The sequence below is a fragment of the Elephantulus edwardii genome, unplaced genomic scaffold (genome assembly GCF_000299155.1).
Source record: "Elephantulus edwardii isolate Elephantulus edwardi_28Jun2011 unplaced genomic scaffold, EleEdw1.0 scaffold00174, whole genome shotgun sequence".
Classification (NCBI taxonomy): Eukaryota; Metazoa; Chordata; class Mammalia; order Macroscelidea; family Macroscelididae; genus Elephantulus; species Elephantulus edwardii.
Genome location: NW_006399924.1, coordinates 4,210,315 through 4,228,716, shown reverse-complemented (window position 1 = coordinate 4,228,716; position 18,402 = coordinate 4,210,315).

The window sequence follows — 18,402 nt, the reverse complement described above, 5'->3', positions numbered from 1 at the left end:
TATAAGGTGGATTGATTCAGTGACTTGGGTAATCGGGATGGGTGTGTCAGAGGCAATGAGATTGGCACAGGATAGAGCAGGGTTTAGGGCTGTTATATATAGGGTCGCTATGAGTCGCAAACCACTCGACGGCACATAACAACAACAACAACAACTTAATAATTATCTGATAGCATGTCAGATTCTGATATGGTATACAATCCTAGGAGTTAGACACTACTGTCAGACTGATTAAATACATATGTTCTTGATGTATTTTATCTAAGTATTGATCTTTGCTCTGATCATTTTGATCTTTCCATATGAGAAGAATTTGCCTGCTATAATTCCTGAATGAAATAGAGCCTCCATTGTAAGTCAATAAATACTTATTAAAGGTGGAATTTCTGTACAGAACAAAGCTACAATAGGGCAGCTTCTCTCCTCTGTGGACCTGTGGACAGAGCTCTGGGCCTGAATCATCTTCACCTGCCATGCTTGTTTGTAGTCTATTTCACCCCAATCTTTCTGGTCTGGAATCAGAACCTCCTAGCCCCCCAAATCTTGCTCATTTATCCATCTATCTAGTTAGTTTTCAAGACCTATTTTTACCGGACCTATTTGTAACAGGTAAAAACTTCTAAATTTTTTATCATAACCAGAATCCCATCATCACATCCAATAAATTACTAATGATTTCGCCGTATTACCAAATTTCTAGTCTATATTCAGTGTATATCTCCCTTTCATTTGTTCAGATTAGGATTAAAAAATTATACATTATATTTGGTTGATATGTCTCTTAAATGCTAACAGTTCCCCTTCATTATTTTAGTGCTATTTATTTGTTGAGGAAGCCTATCATTCGTGGCATATTCTGGGTTTGACTGACTGATTATACACTCAGGTGCTGTTTTCGTACATGTTTCTGCACACTGATTATTAGGGGCTTCATTAGATGAACATTTAGTATATTTTGGCAAGAGTATCTCACAAGTGGAAGGACATTATGTCCAACTGTTCCATTTTTAGTTAATATGGGCTCAAGTATTGTCAGCTCGATTCCTTCCACCATCATTTCACTCAAAGATTTTAGTAGCCAGTTATGATCATATCTGGATCTACGCTTTCATTAGGAGTTACAACACAGTGATTGTCAAATTCTTTCTTCTTGTATTTATTTGTTATGATTCTACAGAAGACAGTCCTTTCAGAAACTATTTGACTACAAAATATTATAGATGCTACAAGGAAAGGCAAGATAAAGTCTTTACTTATAGTCTCTGTCATTTTATATGTTGACAGAGTGACTGATACCCTAATATTCCCTGAAGGTGACCAATAAAGTTATAGGAGAGTGACTGATACCCTAATATTCCCTGAGGGTGACAAATAAGTTTTCTTTCTGGGAAAGCTGAACAAAGGCGCCCTATCAGCTCATACATTTTTGTACATTTGATTTTTTAAACCATTGCAGTTGTTATTCTTTTTCATGTTGACACTGTTGCACCTTTGGCCAATGGGAGGCTCTTCTGATTGACTTCTGTGTCCTTGTGACATACCGCAGTTGTTGCAACCATTTCCCTGTCTTCAGGTATGGAAGACCTACCCAGACCTAGAAGGATCCCTGAGCCCTTTGAGTGCTCAGTGCTAGTGTTGTTGTTGTTGTGTCCTGTTAAGTTGGAACTGAGCTATGGCTGACCCTCCAGTGGATTTTCAGAGGCAGTAAACTGTATATATTGCTTGTCTTTCTCCTGTGGAGCAGCTGATAGATTCAAACCATGTGCCTTTGTGACTAAGCCACCATCAATCCTGGCTATTTCCACTGGGCAAAACTGGGGAAGATGTACCTTTAAGAAAGAAAAAAGCAAATTATGAGTTTATGTTGATACTTTCAGTTTAAATGGAAGATGAGATTTTTATTTCATTTCTTTGGTTTTATATTAGCATCTCTTTTCTATTATGCATAAACACTTGGTTCCTAACATTAATATAATCGTCTATTTGTTTTTGCTTGCTTTCTCTTTTGTCGCTTTTGTGTGGGTATATAAAATAATGCTAGTATTACGATTCGTGATAATACTATTAGATGCAATTTAAGATGTGTGTGTGTGTGTGTGTGTGTGTGTGTGTGTGTGTGTTGGTCCCCAGGAAATTACTGTTTTTCATTTGCTTTTAGAATAATATGTTTTAAAGAAAACTTGTATCTGTATCATGAATAAAACTTCATAAATAGGTATATTTCTTTTAGCTTCAAACATTTTCTCAAAAATTTAGATTTCAACTTATAGAAAAAATATGAAGTACAAAGAGTTCTCATGTACCCCACACCCTGTTGGCTCTATTACTCACATTTGACATGAATATATTTATTATAATTAATTAATCAGTGCTACTAGAGTGACTAGCTGAAGTCTATACTTTATTCAGGTCCCCTTGGCCTTTACCTAACATCCTTGTTAGATTCAAGAACCCCATCTAGGACATATTTCACTTAGATGTCATATTCCTTTATGCTTCTCTGGGCTGTGACAGTTTGTCAGGCACTCTTGGCTTTGGAGAATCTGGACAGGCTTGAGGAGAACTTGTCAAATGGCTGCAGACTGTTCTTCAGATGACATGTATTTAATTTTTTTCTCTCATGATAAGATCAGATTGTATGTATTTGAGAGAAAGACCACAAAAGCAAAGTTACATTTTCATCATATTATATGAAGGGTACATAGGACTGATATAATTTATCAAGGTGATGCTAATCTTGATCATTTGGCCAAGATAGTATTTTTCCATTATAAAGATACTCCCTTTTTCCTTTCTCCAAATTGTATGCTTTGGAAGAAAGGCACTGTGCCTAGCCCAAATTATCCAGGTTAAGCATTGGGCTACTAACTGAAAAGTTGGCAGTTTGAACCCACCAGCTGCTCCAAAGGCAAAAGATGAGGCAGTCTCATCCATCAAGATTCCAACCTTGGGAACCCCATCAGCAATTCTGTTCTCTTCTATACAATCATTATGAGTGAGAATCTGTGGGCTTACTTGACCATAAAGGAAATTGTTTGGAATTATTTCCCACAAGCTATCTCTTCTATTCTCTCTAATTTGTTTGTTTATTCGCTAATTTCTTGACCTCAGTTTGGACTAATATTTCTTTCACACAATGGAATATGATCTAATTCCACTTTATTTGTTGATCAGATTGTTCAGTTTGGTTACTGGCTCCTTGGTTCCTGTGTCCCTTTGAAATACATCCCCAAATTTTATTTTCAAAACACTTCCTTACTTTCTTGCACTACAGGATGCCTCATGTTCTTCTTGTGTGTTTGCTGCCACAATCCCAGAATCAGCCATTTTTTCCAAGGAAACCTGGTTCCTTTTGTTGGAGAAGCCTTGAGATTAAAACCCAAGATGTGGTCCAAGCTGTGCTGGCTGTTCCTCCCTGTCATATCTTCTGGGTTCCTTCAAATGACAGAGCAAGCAAGTACGCATGTACTTACTAAGCCATGTGTATACACGTATCTATAACTTTTCTATCTGCAACCATCTATAGCTATATTAAGTTAAACATGAGTTGACACTAATGGCTCCAACTCGTATCCATTGCCACATGGATTGTTTTGGCCTCTTCCTGCTTATCTGCAACCTCTCATTCCAACAGTAAGAAGCTTGGCTCCCATCCATTGACTTAATTGATCCATTTCAGTGTATCTGCAGAGCCATTTTAATTTGTTTTTAATGTTTTCTTGTGGTCCAATTTTGTTTTATAATTATGTAAAATACATAGTTCTAAAGCCAAAAGTATAAAGCAAGGTACATTCTGGAAAAGTCTGTCTTCATTCCAGTTTCCTTCTTTCTCCTATAGATAACCATCTTTAGTAGTTTTTAGTTTATTCCTCCTTTGCTTCTCTTGAAAACATAAGCAACTAGCTATTAATAGTCATATCCCCCACTCCCCCACCCCCGTCTGCCTTCCACAAATGGTAGTGTGCCTTACGCACTCTTCTTTGTCTTGCTTTGTTCACTTGGCAGTAGACCCTGGAGACCTTCCAGAGGCATTTGCAGCAATCCTTCCTCATTCCTACACAGCACTCTGTTATATGAATTTCAGTTTCATGGTTATCAAGCAGGGCTCTTATTGATTGACTTTGGGTTTTTTTTTTCCCTTAGGCTTTTCCTATTACAAATTTGACTACAAAGAATGACTTTGAACATACATCATTTTAGATTTGTTCGCTAATGTGTTTATGAGGTAAGTTCATAGAAATGGATTACTGGATCTGAAGGAATGTTTGTACAATTTTACTAGGCCTGGCCAAATTCCCTTCTGTAAGGGTTATATCACTCTGCATCCCCACCAGCCACATAGGAACAGGTTTGCTGTCTCACAGCTTTGTTATCAGGATATGATGGATTTTTGCTTCATCCGATACGTGATAAATACTAAATGTATTTTTTTTTCCTCTTTCATTTTTCTTACAATGCTGAGGTCCAGTGTGTTTTCATATTTTAAAACATCATTTCAGTTTCTTATTCTATGAAATAACTGTTTATAGTGGGGGGGGGGTTGCGCTAGAGTTTTCCTGATGAATATTTAAAAGAAGTGTGGAGTACAGCCCCTTATCCTCAAATGAACTTAGAGGAGTTTACCTAAGATGGCACACTTCAGGTGACAACAGAGAAACAAACAGCACAAGATCAAGTTTAAAAGTCCTTGACATAGCTTAAATGCTTTGGGAGTTTTGAAAGCAGAGATAACTGTGAAGTGTTTAGGGGAGGCTTCTCAGAGGAGGGGGAGTTTGAGCTGGAATCTGAAGGATTTGGGAGTTGACATAAATAGAGGAGGACAGGGACATATACCAAAAGTAGGCTGAAAGAAAAGAATATAAGAATGTAGGGAGTGGATACAGTAAACTTAATATGTCAGGACTGTGAGCTCTGATGTCAGGGCTCCAATTATAGTATAGCCATATATCAGTTTCAGATTCGTCACCTGTAAAATGGGAATGACAGGAATATCTATGCCAAATAATTATTGTGAATGCTCACTACAAAATTATGTATGCTTGGCAAAATTAATGCCCAGGACTTTAGATGAGGTCAGGTAGTAGAGGGTACCAAACTGTATACGGAGGAGTTTGGATGTAATGGGAAAGTCAAGAGAGAAGCATTAAAGGGAGATGGCTAAGTAAAAACTTCTTCCATCTGCCTATAGCCAGAGTGTTGAGTAAGCAGGACTCTTGAGATACAATGAGGATGAAGCTCTCTATTTTGGACGACCAAGGTCTCTTTAACAGTGGCAAGTTCTTCCCCTGCTTACTTACCTTTGAGTCCTAGTTACAGTTTTAATCCAAAAAAACTAATAGTGGTCAAGACCATGTGAGAGTCAAAGTCTCAAAGTTGCTCCTTCTGCAGCTGGGAAGAAGCAGGAGGCAATGTGGTGTCTCTTTTGCTCACCCACAGTTTTCACTTCTCATCTTCCCACTAACTGTGGTTTCTGGCCTCAGTGTGGCAGAACAAGGTTGAAGGGGTGAGCAGTACCTGACCCATTCTTATTGGCCAAGTCCTGTAATAAGATGGCTTCATATTTTGGGGAACCTGTTTTAAAATGGACTCTCTATTCTGGTTCTTTTTAAATATTTTGTGTTAGTGGGAAGTCTCATTGAGAACATTATTTCCTATGATGCTAAGTGACACCGTTTTCTCAGTTTCTTCTTCTTCAGGCTGTTTCCCAGCAGCCCACTTCACACAGACTTTCAGCTGTTCTCTTAGGCAGGACACCAGGTGACTCCAAACCAGCCTTCACCTTCCTGTGCCATGTCATGTCCCTGCATCCTTTGTCCCACAGACTTTGGGTGTGACCATCAGAATGAGCAGTCAGTCCATTTCTGCCTTTTAGATTTTTCTGGACAGGAAACAGACAACAGTCTATGATGTTCCACTAACTGCCAGTGCCACACATCAAGTTTCTTATACCATCTCCTGAAGCCCCCTTTCCTAACTTGAGATAAAAGGGAAGTACTTAGCCCTGCTCTTTGTCCTGGGGAGGAAGGGGATTCTTAGCTAGGACTCACATAGTCCTTTGCATCTCAATCTCCCTTCTCAAGTATCTTATAAGAGTGAGCAAACAGACTAAGGATCTTCTTAGTTGCCGAATTTGACATTTTTTGCTTGCTAATGTTGGCCTAGTGTCAAGAAACTGCGGTGAAATCCCTAAGGCATGCAGTTCGAATGCACCAGCTGCTCTTTGGGAGAAGGCTGGTCGGAAGGATGGACGTTTCCCCAGCACACAGCACGGTGCCTAGGTCTCAGTGATTAATGCTTGGGGCTCTAGGAAGATAGGCCTGACTCAAGTTTATATGATAAACTGAGAAATGATATTCTAAATTCAGACATAAGGGTGGGGGGAATAGAGTAAATGAGGAATATTTCATTCAGAGACCTAAGGAAAGGTTTTAGCTAAGGAAAAAGGCTTAGAAGGATATACATTTTCTTCAATGTAGGTAAAGAAAAGAGTAATTATCTAGAAAAGAAGATAGACTTAATGAATGTTATTTAAAGGGAAGAATTAGGACGAATGGGTAAAAGCTATGGAAAATCAAATTTGGATCCAATACAAGACTTTTCAAATCTCAGTGAACTGAGTGCCCAACCTTGGGTGCACACAAGCAGAAATTTGATTCTCTTCCACCAACTAATGTCCTACTTCAGGCATCTCCATCTCAGGAAATTACATCACTCTGCACCCGGAAGGGAGCTTTAATGGCTTAGTGGTAAGGAATTGCACTGTTAACTCAAATATATGCTGTTCGAATCTACCAGCTGCTCTGAAGGAGTGAGATGGCGATCTCCTCCCTCCCGATTTACAACCTCTGAAAACCTGCTGGAGAGTCAACTATGAGTTAGTTCTGATTCCACGGTACACACCACCACCACCACCACCACCACCATCCCATTAGAGACCTGAGGTGGCAGAGCCCATCAATAGTCATGCTGGTAGGTGTCTCTCTGGTGGGTCTAGTCTGCCAGTGGCTGTAAAGGAGAAAGGTGGGCACTCTCCTCCAGTCTGACTTCAGAAACGCACTGAAGGGTCTGCTGCAAATTGGTTCTGACTCCACAGCAGTGGAACATTGCTCAAGCCGAAACCTAGAAGGCACTCTTTGTTCCTCCTTTTCTTCTATCCTCATATTCAACCCATAAATAAATCTTTTCGTTTCTACCTCTAGTGCATTCTAAACATCCTATCTCTCTGCTTGTCTCCATCTAACACTATTGCCCATGCTCAGCCAAGCCACCATCACCTCCCAGCTGGACGACCACCACAGCCTCCTAATTGTTCTCCTTAGACCACCTCACTCCATTCCCCATACAATAGCCAGAGTGAGCTTGTAAATGTGCAAAACAAATCACATCACTCCCTGGCATGAAACAGTCTTACATGCTTCTTGTGGAACTTAGAATAAAGCTCAAATTCCTCACCACAGTTAAAAATAAATAAATAAATAAGCTCTGGTGGTTTGGACCTGCTGCTTCTTGACACTCTTATTTTTTCTAGTTCTGCTCTTCACTTATGCCATACTAGTCATTTTTGGATCCCCCAAAGCTAGAATAAGTGTCATGTCAAGGCTTTTGTTCCAGCTGCCCTTGCCTGGATTGACTCTGGAGCTTAGCATGACAAACTTCTCTGGTCACCCAGGTTTGAATGGAAATGTTACTTTCTCAGAAAGTCTTTTCTGAATACTGACTTAAAGAAGACTTCCATCCTACTTCCTTCACCACCTCTTTCTCCTATTTTGCTGTGTGTTTTATTTTCTCCTTATCAGTTATCCTTGTCTGAAATTATTTCCTTCATTGACTTGCTTCCTGTCACATACTGTTCTCAGACATTTTATGAGAGCAGGGACCTTGCCTGCTTTGTCCAGTACTGTCTTTCCAGTATAGATGATAAAAGGTTCTCAATAAATATTTGTTGCCTGAACAAGTAAGTGATTGAATGATATGGGTCATAGATGTTAAAGGAGTCTAGTCATCAGAAGAGGGTGAGGTCAGATCTGAGGTTACTTAAAAATGAGTATCCTGGCTGAGTGAATCAATAGGAATGAAGAAGGAATAGATAGGAGCTGTGCTTGGAAGACAAAATTGATGAGCCAAATAATATGTGGAGAATGAGGAAGGGGAAGAAAAACAGAGCTCCACAGTTGGGAGTACGGTGGGCTTAAGATGGTAATGCTTACATAAGTTAGGAAACTGGAAAGGATATTGCAGGAAAGTTTTTGAGCTTTTTTGGTAATACTTTTTTAAGTTTAGTTTATTATTTTTTGTGTGTACCATCAAATCAGATCTGACAGGTACAGGAGGAGATTGCCCCTCCTTCTCCAACAGAGCATCTGGTGGATTCCAATTGCAAAAACAAAAAAAAAAAACCAAAAACAAAAACAAGACAAAAAAAACAAACCAATTGCGTACCTCTGGGATTGCAGTGCAGTTTCTTGGCACTAGGCCACCAGAGCTCCAATACTTTGATTTTAAATTGATGTCTTAGGGTTCTTTAGAGAAGCAGACCCAGCACTATATATGTACCTGGGAAAACCAGAACGAGTATAAAGTGGAAATCTGTCAGAGAAGAAAAACTTAAAGTTGCTGTAGTTGAGTTGGAACTGATACATAGCTGACCCTTTAGTAGGTTTTCAAAGTCAATAAATCACATGAGAAAGGATTGTCATCCTTTACCTGAGGCGCAGATGGTGGATTTGAACTATGTGCCTCTGGGATTGCAGTGTAGTTTCTTACCATAAAACAAACTAGGGTTCTTCATAAAAAGTGATAGTGAGTACCTTGTCAAATCGGGTGGAAAACTTTCAAAATCTGGGAAACCACTGAATTTGGTTTTAATAGATTTTACTGTGGATACAGAAAGAGAGAGAAATTCTGAAGATTTGAACATTAAAAGGTGGGGTTCCATGTGGGAGAGAGCCAGATAGAGTCCAGATTTAGGTGAAGCAGAGTCTTTATCACCAGGAACTGCTGACACAATGCTCTGTTCTTGTCCGAAAGCAGCTCTCTCCTGTTTTCTACAAAGGAAGTGACAAATCTCCTCTCTCCACAGAACCCCCTTCTAGTCACCCCTCATTCTTAGCAGATTCTTTTGCTTCTTATTTCACAGAAGAAAATGAAGGCCACGGGTTCTTCCCCCCTCACCTCCTCTTCCTTCACATCCACACTTGCTTTCCTGTCTTCTCAGTGAATGGGGATTCTCCTCTCTGCTTGAGCTCAGCTGGCTGCTTCTTCCTCACAACACTGCTGTTCATGCCTCTGCCACTGTCCCCATCAGGGACACCCGACCCTTTGTGAATGAGATGAAAGATGTGGACATTAGTACTACAGTAAAAATAAGAGAAATTTCATTAACTCCAGAAACCCCAACCTTTCAAAAAAAAAAAAAAAATCGTATCACTTTCTTGTTTAAAACCTACCTCCAGCTTCCTTCTAGACTAGGGGTGTCCCTGGATTAGAAACTTCTGGTTTATACACAACAATCTAGTTATGAACCAACATTCATAAAGTCTATTACATTAAAAATTTGAGGTGCATGCAATGGTTTGTAGTGACAAACAGATGCTACTTCATGACAGGCATCAAAACATTATGATTATCACAGTACAGGCCTCCCCAGAAATGTTGCAGGTTCGGTTACAGATTACCATAATAAAGAGAATTTCACAATAAAGTGAGTCACATGAATTTTTTGGTTCCCAAAAGCATATTGAAATTAAGTTTACACTACGCTGTAGTCTATTAAGTATGTAATAGCATTATGAAAACATTTGAAATATTGTAAGAATTAGCAAAATGTGATACAGAGACATGAAGTGAACATTTGCTGTTGGAAAAATGATGCCAATCGACTTTCAAGCTTGTCATTAACCTACAATTTGTAAAAAAGCTCACAGGGGATTATCTGCAAAGTACAATCGAATGTGATGCCCCTGTAGCATTACGTTAAAGATGATTTAGTATATCCAGAAGTGTTTTATTAATGTTCTAATGTATTAAAGATATACAATTGTTGCTGTTGTTGTTAATTGCTGTTAAGCCAAGTACTCCTCCTAGTGACCCTATGAACAACAAGAAGAGCCTGTGCCTTTCTCATCATCTCCAGTATTCTTAGACCCATTGTTGCAGTCACTCTGTCAATCCACTTCATTGAGGGTCTTCCTCTCTTTTGCTTACCCTCCACCTTTCCAAGCTTGATAAAAGACAAATGTTTTGCTTACTAATGTCAGATATGCATATTCTTATTGGTTTTCATTTATATATAAATTCAACTTGAAATCATTTTTAAGAATGGAACATGATTATAATCCAGGACTATCTCTAGAAGTTAGCCTCCTTCTCATGGCCCGTAATGCACTGCATGATCTGGCCGCTGGCTGCGTCTGCTGTCTCCCGCCTCCTCTCCTGCCCCACACCCACTCACTGGCAACATCACAGCCACACCAGCCTTCCTGCTGTTCCTCCACCATGTAAGCTTGTGTCGGCCTGCAGGCCTTTGCACTTAATGTTCCCTCTGGTTAGTGTGCTGTCATCCTCATCTCCGCTCTAGGTCTCTGCTCAAATGTTACCTGCTCAGAGGGGCAGGACCAGTGACACAATTGGCAGAGTCCAAAGAAAAAACAAAATGTAGGGCTTTTTGCTGAGTTGTTCACTGCCACTGAGGCAGCTTTAATTTACAGTGAGCTAGTGATCCCTGGTGGCATAGAAGTTACATGTGAGTCTTTAATGCTAAGGTTGGCAGTTCCAATCTACTAGTTCCAAACTACTTTGGAATAAAGATGAAGGAAGCTGCTTTTATAAGGATTTATGCTCTTCATAGTTCACTGGTGATTAATTTTAGAAAACTTAATGAATAGGCATGATTGTATGAAGCACAATGTGAATGAAGGAAAAATAGTGTGAAACACAATTTATACAAACTTTGTAAGCCAACCAATAGAAAATAACTTTTTTTAAAAAAGGGGATTTGTTGTTGTTGTGTCAAATACAACAAACAGTGACACTATGAACAAAAGATCTGAACACTATTCTTTCCTGACACACAATAACCCATTGCAGCAGTCACCATGTCAATCCACCTGGTTGAGGGTCTTCTTCTCCTTCGCTGAGCCTCCATCCTTCCTAGTATCATGTGTCTCTCATCAAGGAACAGCCCCTCCTACCAACCTCTCCAGAGTGCTGAAAAGCAGGGATGTCAGTCTAGAGACTAAGGTATGCCTAATCAGACCATGGTCTTTACAGTTACTTGCTATCCATCAGAGAGCTGGACAATGACTAAGGGTGACAGGAAAAGAATCAATGCCTTCAAATTGTGGTGCTGGAGATGAGTATTAAACATACCATGGACTGCTATGAATACAAATAGCTCTATCTTGGAGAAGGTGAAACCAAATCACTCCTAGGAGGCTAGGATTTTGAAGCTTCATCTCACATACTTTGTGTACATGGCAGGAGAGACTGGTTCTTGGAGAAGGACACCATGCTTGGAAGGGTAGAAGAAAAGCACGGGAGAGGGACACTCTGGACGAGATGGATTGATACGGTGATGGGGCAGTGGGGGTTGGTGTGTCGAATTTAGTGAGACTGGCTCAGGTCAGGGCAAGGTTCAGAGCTGCTGTACATAGGGTCACTATGGATTACAGTAAACTCAACAGCACATAACAATAACACAACAACTAACCTGCCCAAAGTATGTGAGGCAAAGTCTCATCATTCTTGTCTGTGAAGAGCTGCACCCTCTCCAAGACACAAGGATAACAGAAGAATTGATGCCTTTGAGTTGTGGTATTGGGGAAGAGCACTGAACATCCCATGGGTGGCCAAGAGAACAAACACCCTTGCCTTCAAAGAGCACTCTGGCTGCACTCTGTCTAAGACAGATCTATTTGTTCTTTTGGCTGTCCATGGGATGTTCAGTGCTCTTCTCCAACACCACAGCTCAAAGGTGTCAATTCTTCTGTCATCCTTATTCATTAGGATTTACACCCTTGGAAACCTGATGAAGTGTCACCATTAACTAGAAGACAATGGGGTTTGTTTCTGTTTTTTATCTCTTTTTGGTATGTCACTCTGAAGAAAAAACCCAAAATGTTGCTCAGGCCAGCACCATCCACATGATCACTATTTGCTGGAAGAAACACCCCCAAAATATATCCCATTATTGGAGAGTGAGTTCTGATTCATAGCCACCTGCTATTGGCTCTTTAAAGTTGTAATCCAAGGAGAAGTTGCTCATCTTTCTCAATCAGAGCAACTGGCAGATTCAAACTACCAACTTTTTTATTAGCAACCAGACATGAAATGTATTATGCCACCAGTGCTCCTTACTTGTTGCAGAGTTGGGGGAAAGTTGGTTTTTTCTTTTTCTTTCTTCTCTATCAACCTATTATGTTGCTTTTCCATCAGCTTTTAAAAGCCCTGCTCTATTGGGCACAGGGATGGTCATGGAGGAAGTGGCCACCTTCATCGGCGCCCACCGTTGTGTTTTGGCATGCAGCATGTCAGCCCCTCACCGCAGCTCTCACACACATGCCCAGGCTTCCACTAGCGCAGAGGGAAGCAGCATAGCCAGGACAGGATGGAAAAGCAGACACAGCCAGGAACCGGTCCCAGAGGTCAGAAGGACGTGGGGCTGCCTGTGAGCCGAGGCTCCAACCTCCAGCACGTGGTCTACTGTCTCGCTGAACATCACTTACAAAATATGAATTAAAGAATAACACAATAAAAAATGTAAGGCATTAACTGCAGGACCATTAAACCCTAAACTTAGAGTTCCTTACTGAGAATGGGAATCTATGTGACTGCATTGGTCACACTCAACCAAAGAAAACCAAGAACTAGAAATGGTCATTGACCACTGGGAAAGCTTAAGGTCAACAAAGAGGAGGGAAACTCTCAATGAGGTAGTTTGGTATAGCAGCCAAAACAATGAACTCAAATGCATAGACAATCATGAACATAGTGCAGGATCTGCACTGTTTGTTCTATTATATAGTAAGATCGACGGGAGTCAGAGCCAACCAGATGGCAACTATATAACACGATATATTCAAATAGCGTCTCTCTATCATCATCGAAGCCCATTTTCTTTTCTGGTAGCACTTACTGCTATCTAAAATGACATCTGATATTTTCTGTCTCTCTAGAAGCCCAGCTCTATGAGGACAAGGGCCTTATCTGTATAGAATGTAGTAGATGTTCAATAAATATTTACTGAGTGAATGAATGAACGAATAAATGAATGAACAGTCACAGAAGCACTTCACATATCGGACCTACTTTCAGTTCCATCACGCAGCCCTCTACCTCATAAAGTCATTGTGCATTTCTCTTTTATAACATTCACCCTGGCATAATTTGTTGCACTTGAGCTTAAGGGAAATTTTTTTTTTTAAATTTTCACATCTACAATACTTTGCATCTTTGCTAAGTCCTCATTTTCATCTTTCAAAAGAGATTAAAACTGAAGTGCTTATCCACCTGGGGGAATAATAACATGAACGATCATAAAATGCTCTGTTTATTGAGCATGGCTGGTACTTTAGCACACAAACCTGCAATCATTGTCTCTCTTACTCTTGTTCTGTGCTATCACCTTCCTCAGTTTTGCTCCCTTCTCTACTGTAGCCAAGAGTTCAGGGTCACATTCAAGAAGGCTTACCCTCTTGAGTCCACAGCTCCATTCACATTGTTCTTCTACTATAGTATATCTAAGATCAGAAGTACTTTTCCATGTATCTGTCTCCCTGGCTCCTTTACAAGCTTTTAGAGAGAATGGACACCTTCCTACCCCTGTCACTTAGGTAAATGGCTTGTCCTTTGATTGTCAGTGGAATCATCGTTTCTTCAGGGAAGCCTTCCCCAAGTGCCAAGACCGGATCATCGTTATACAATCTCATAATACCTGTATGTCTCCATCTTTTTCCTCAACTTCAGTTAATTATTTTATTGTGATTATTTCTTTAATGGCCCCCCTCCCCCTACCAGGCTGCAAGCTCCTTTGCAGACAGGAGTCTCTTACTCATGCCCATGGTTTATCCTACAGCTTGACAAAACCAAACCAAAACCTACTGCCATGGAGTAGAGTCTGAGTCATAGCGGTATCCCCAAGAATGTACATCTTCATGGGAGGATGCCACCTATCTTTCTTTCAGAGAGCATATAGTTAATTTGAACCACTGACCCTTCATTTAGTAACCAAACATGCTATGCATAAATCTGACAATGTTTTGTTATTAGGTGCTGTCTAGCCCAACTCATAGTGACCCTATGAACAACAGACATGAACCCTCCCCTGTCCTGTGCCAGCTGCATCATCTCTGACACCCCTGGAGTCACTGTGTCACTCCTCTCATTGAGGGGCTCCCTCTCTTCCGATTACCCTCCATCTTTCCAAGCATGATATCTCTTGGTCAAGTCAGAACTTGCTACATGTCCAAAGTATGAGAGACAAAGCTTCACCATCTTTGCCTCCAAGGAACACTGTAGTTACACTTGCCCCAAGACATGTATACTTGTTCTTTTGGAAGTCCATGGGATGGATGTTCAATACTGCACTATAACTCCAAGGCATCAGTTCTTCTGTTATCATTATTCATTGTCCAGCTCTTTGATGCATTGCAGGTGATTGAGAAGCCCATGGCCTGAACATGTGCATGTTAGTCTCAAACTGACATCCTTTCTCGTATTTTGGAGAAGCCTCTGCAAGTGGACGTGCCCAGTGCAATACATCTCCTGATTTCCTGACTGACTGGAAGAGTCCGGCAGTAGCACCCAGTAAATATTTGCTGAATGACAATGTTGAATTGTAGAAAAACTTTCTTTATCACAGTTAAGATTTGCTTAGAATGAGTTATTTTTCCATGTTATCAAGGTTAAGGGCAGCTTTGATAATTAATCTAGTTCCCCTAAAACAGGTCTTTTTATATTTGAAAGAAATAAAATACTAAACCCGTTATCATCAAGTTGATTATGGCTCAGAGTGACCAGTTGTTGTTGTTGCTGTTAGGTGCTGTCAGGTTAAGTACAACTCATAGCTAGCCAGTGATGGAACCCTGTCCTACCCCGTACTATCTTCGCAATCTCTGACATGCTCAAATCCATTGCTGTAGTCATTGTGCCAACCTATCTGGTTGAGGATCTTCCTCTCCTTCTCCACCCCTCCACCTTCCCAAGCATTATGTCCTTCTCCAAGGAATAACCTCTCCTAGGTGGCCTAGTGGTAAAAAATTGCACTGCAATTCCAAAGGCACGTGATTTGAATTCACCAGCTGCTCCACTGGAGAAGGATAGGCAATCTCCTCCCGTGTGATTAACTGCCTCTGAAACCCCACTGGAGGGTCAGCTATGGGTTGGTTGCAATTTGATGGTATTCAACAATAAGAACAGCAACATGCCTAAGACGAGATGAAGCTTCATCGTCTTTGCCTCTGAGGAGCCCTCTGACTGCACCTTCTCCAAGACACGTCTGTTTGTTCTTTTGTCAGGCCATGGGATGTTCAGTACTCTTCTCCAGCACCACAGTTCAAACGTATCAATTCCTCTTTTGTCATCCTTATTCATTGCCCAGCTTTTAGATGCATAGCTAGTGACTGATAGACCATGGCCTGAATCAGGTGCACTTTTGTCCTCAAACTGACATCATTACTCCTCAATAATTTGGAGAGGTCCCTGATTACAGACTTTTCCAGTGCAATACATTTCCTGATATCCTGACTGCTGGTACCAATTATATTGTTTGTGGATTTAAGTAAGATGAAGTTATTGACAGCATCAATCATTTCTCCAGCCGTCATGATGTTGCCTATTGGCCCAGTGGCAAGGATTTTTGTTTTCTTGATGTTGAGATCATATTGTAGTTTATAGTGTTTGACCTTTTGTAACAAGTGCTTCAAGTCCTCCTCACATTCAGCAAGCAAGGTTGTGCCATCCACATAACAAAAAATATTGATGAGTCTTTCTCCAATCATGATGCCGCATTCTTTAATAAGAATAATTCTTGAACAATTTGCTCAACATACAGGTTAAATAGGTATGAAGAAGAGATACAGCTCTGGTGCTCACCTTTCCTAATCTTAAACCATGCAGTGTTCCATTGCTCTGTTCACACAGCAGCATCTTGGTGTAGGTATAGGTGATTGCCCTATAGCTAGGAGGACATTGCCCATCCTGCTGCCATGGAGCTGCTGGTGGACTCGAACTGCATGCTTTTGGGGTTGCAGTGCAGCTTCTTACCACTAGACCCCAGACTATTCGACAGTAACCATACAGGACAGAGTAAAGCTGCCACAGGCTTTCCCTAAACTTTAATGTGTACAGCAGCAGATAGCCTGGTCTCTCTCCCACAAAAGGCAGGTAGGTTTGACCATCAATCTTTCAGTTAGCAGCCTAGCTTTAATTATGACGCACCAAGGCATTTTTCTAACTGAAAGACAAGGTTACTAAGCCATTTGTTGGTAATAAATGAACAACTCCTTGGGAACATAGATCTCAAGGTTGACTCAGGTCAAGATGTTTCTCTCCTTTTATTTGTATCATCATAGGTCCACTTTCTATGCCTTTAGGCACAGCCTGTTGTGTACCATACTCAGATATATACTTTAAGACCAAGCTTTATACCCCCCCAAAATCAATGTATTCCAGATTTTGGAGCCATTTGATAGAAAAATTAATTATAGGCAGATTTCTCAGACAACACTAACTCCTTTATGGTTTCCTCCTGTCACAGTAAAGACTCTAGTGGTAAGGTTTCAAGCAAAACAGAAAGTTGCAGACTGTACTGTGAAGGTGGAGAAATCATTCTCTGTCAAGGCCATAGAACTCTTCCTCTTTCCCAGGTGACATCACTCCGGAAACGCGATGCAGCTGGAAGCAAATGCCTTGCTCCCAGGAGCCAGGTGTTGTCTTCAGTCCTGGTGAAAGTTTTCCCTTTGCTTGGTGGCGGTTATTTCTGTGGGTCCTCTTTGTTTTAATCTGGTGATTCTTTAATAATAATGGAGCAAGGCACTGATGAAGAATGCATATCATAAGCGGGTGGTGCCCACCAGGTGTGAAGCCCTCACCCAGGCCGAGAGCTGAAGAAGCGCCCCTCACCATCCTCCCTGCTGTTTGCAGCCGCCTCTTCTTTCCTTGTCTTCACCTTTGTCATGTGACAGTAATCACAGTGTGCCTCGCTGAGTGACTTTGTGGAGAAACCACACTCTATGAAATGGAATTTATGGCTTTAATACTGTTAGCCATGTGACATCTTTCACCTTATTACAACTGATTAGGCAGGAACCATAATGCAAACACACATACACATACCTTATCCTCATTTAACTTCCTATTTTATCAAGGTAAAATGAATCACTCCCTTCATCAAATGCAATTACGTCCTTTACCCCGCTCTCCAAGACATATAAGCAAGTTTCCTTCGGTCTAACAGTCTCACTTAACAGTCTTCCTCTGACTCAATATCCAGATAATGGAGCCAGAGATGAAAGGTTCAAGGACCTTGGAGGTGGTGGATAGTGGTGAGTGAGATTGAATCTGTGCTTCTGTTAGGATGGAAAGACTTCAGTAAACATCATTAGCCTTGTTTTGGCTGCTCTCTGAAGGTGACATCAGAGTCACTTGACAATAAGAATGTAATGCAATTTGGGCTGGAACGGGATCCTAAATGAAAAGCAATGCTGTGAAAACAGGTGATGTTAAGTCCTGGTTAAGAATCAAGTTCAGGATCAAAGACCCAGCTCCTCAGTATAACAGATCAGCCTACAATGTGCCCTTGAACACTCAGCTCAGACACCATTATACTGTTGCAAGGCTCCCAGCCCCCCAAAAAATGGCCAGTTCTTCCACCACCCTTTATTAGCTCCTACCACTTAAAACAGTCCTTAGATGTTTCAACAATTTTTCTGCTCCCACTAGCTTTTGGGCTCTGGGAAGCACAGCATCTGTATCTCCATTATCTCTAAAGCTCAGTACAGTGCCAAAACACACACACACACACACACACACACACACACAAATTCTGCATGTAAGATATTCAGATAGAAGTCTCATGCTTTATTGATAAATACCTCACAAGAGTTTCCTTGGAGAGCAACCCTTTCTTCTATTATTATTATTATTATTATTATTAATTTCAATGAACATTTACAGAGATTTTGTATTTCCATTCATTCATTATTGCACTTTTCTCCCCGCCAACCCCCACCCCCACCCCCAGTTCACTCTTCTCTTTGAAAAGTAAAAGAAAAATTCCTTCATTGGTATACATCCCCCCGCAGCCCTCCACTTGAGTATACTCCACTCGGCAAACTTCTTTCTGGACTCTTATGATAATCATAATGCCCTATAATGTATTGCTTTTAAACTGTTCTCTCCCTCATC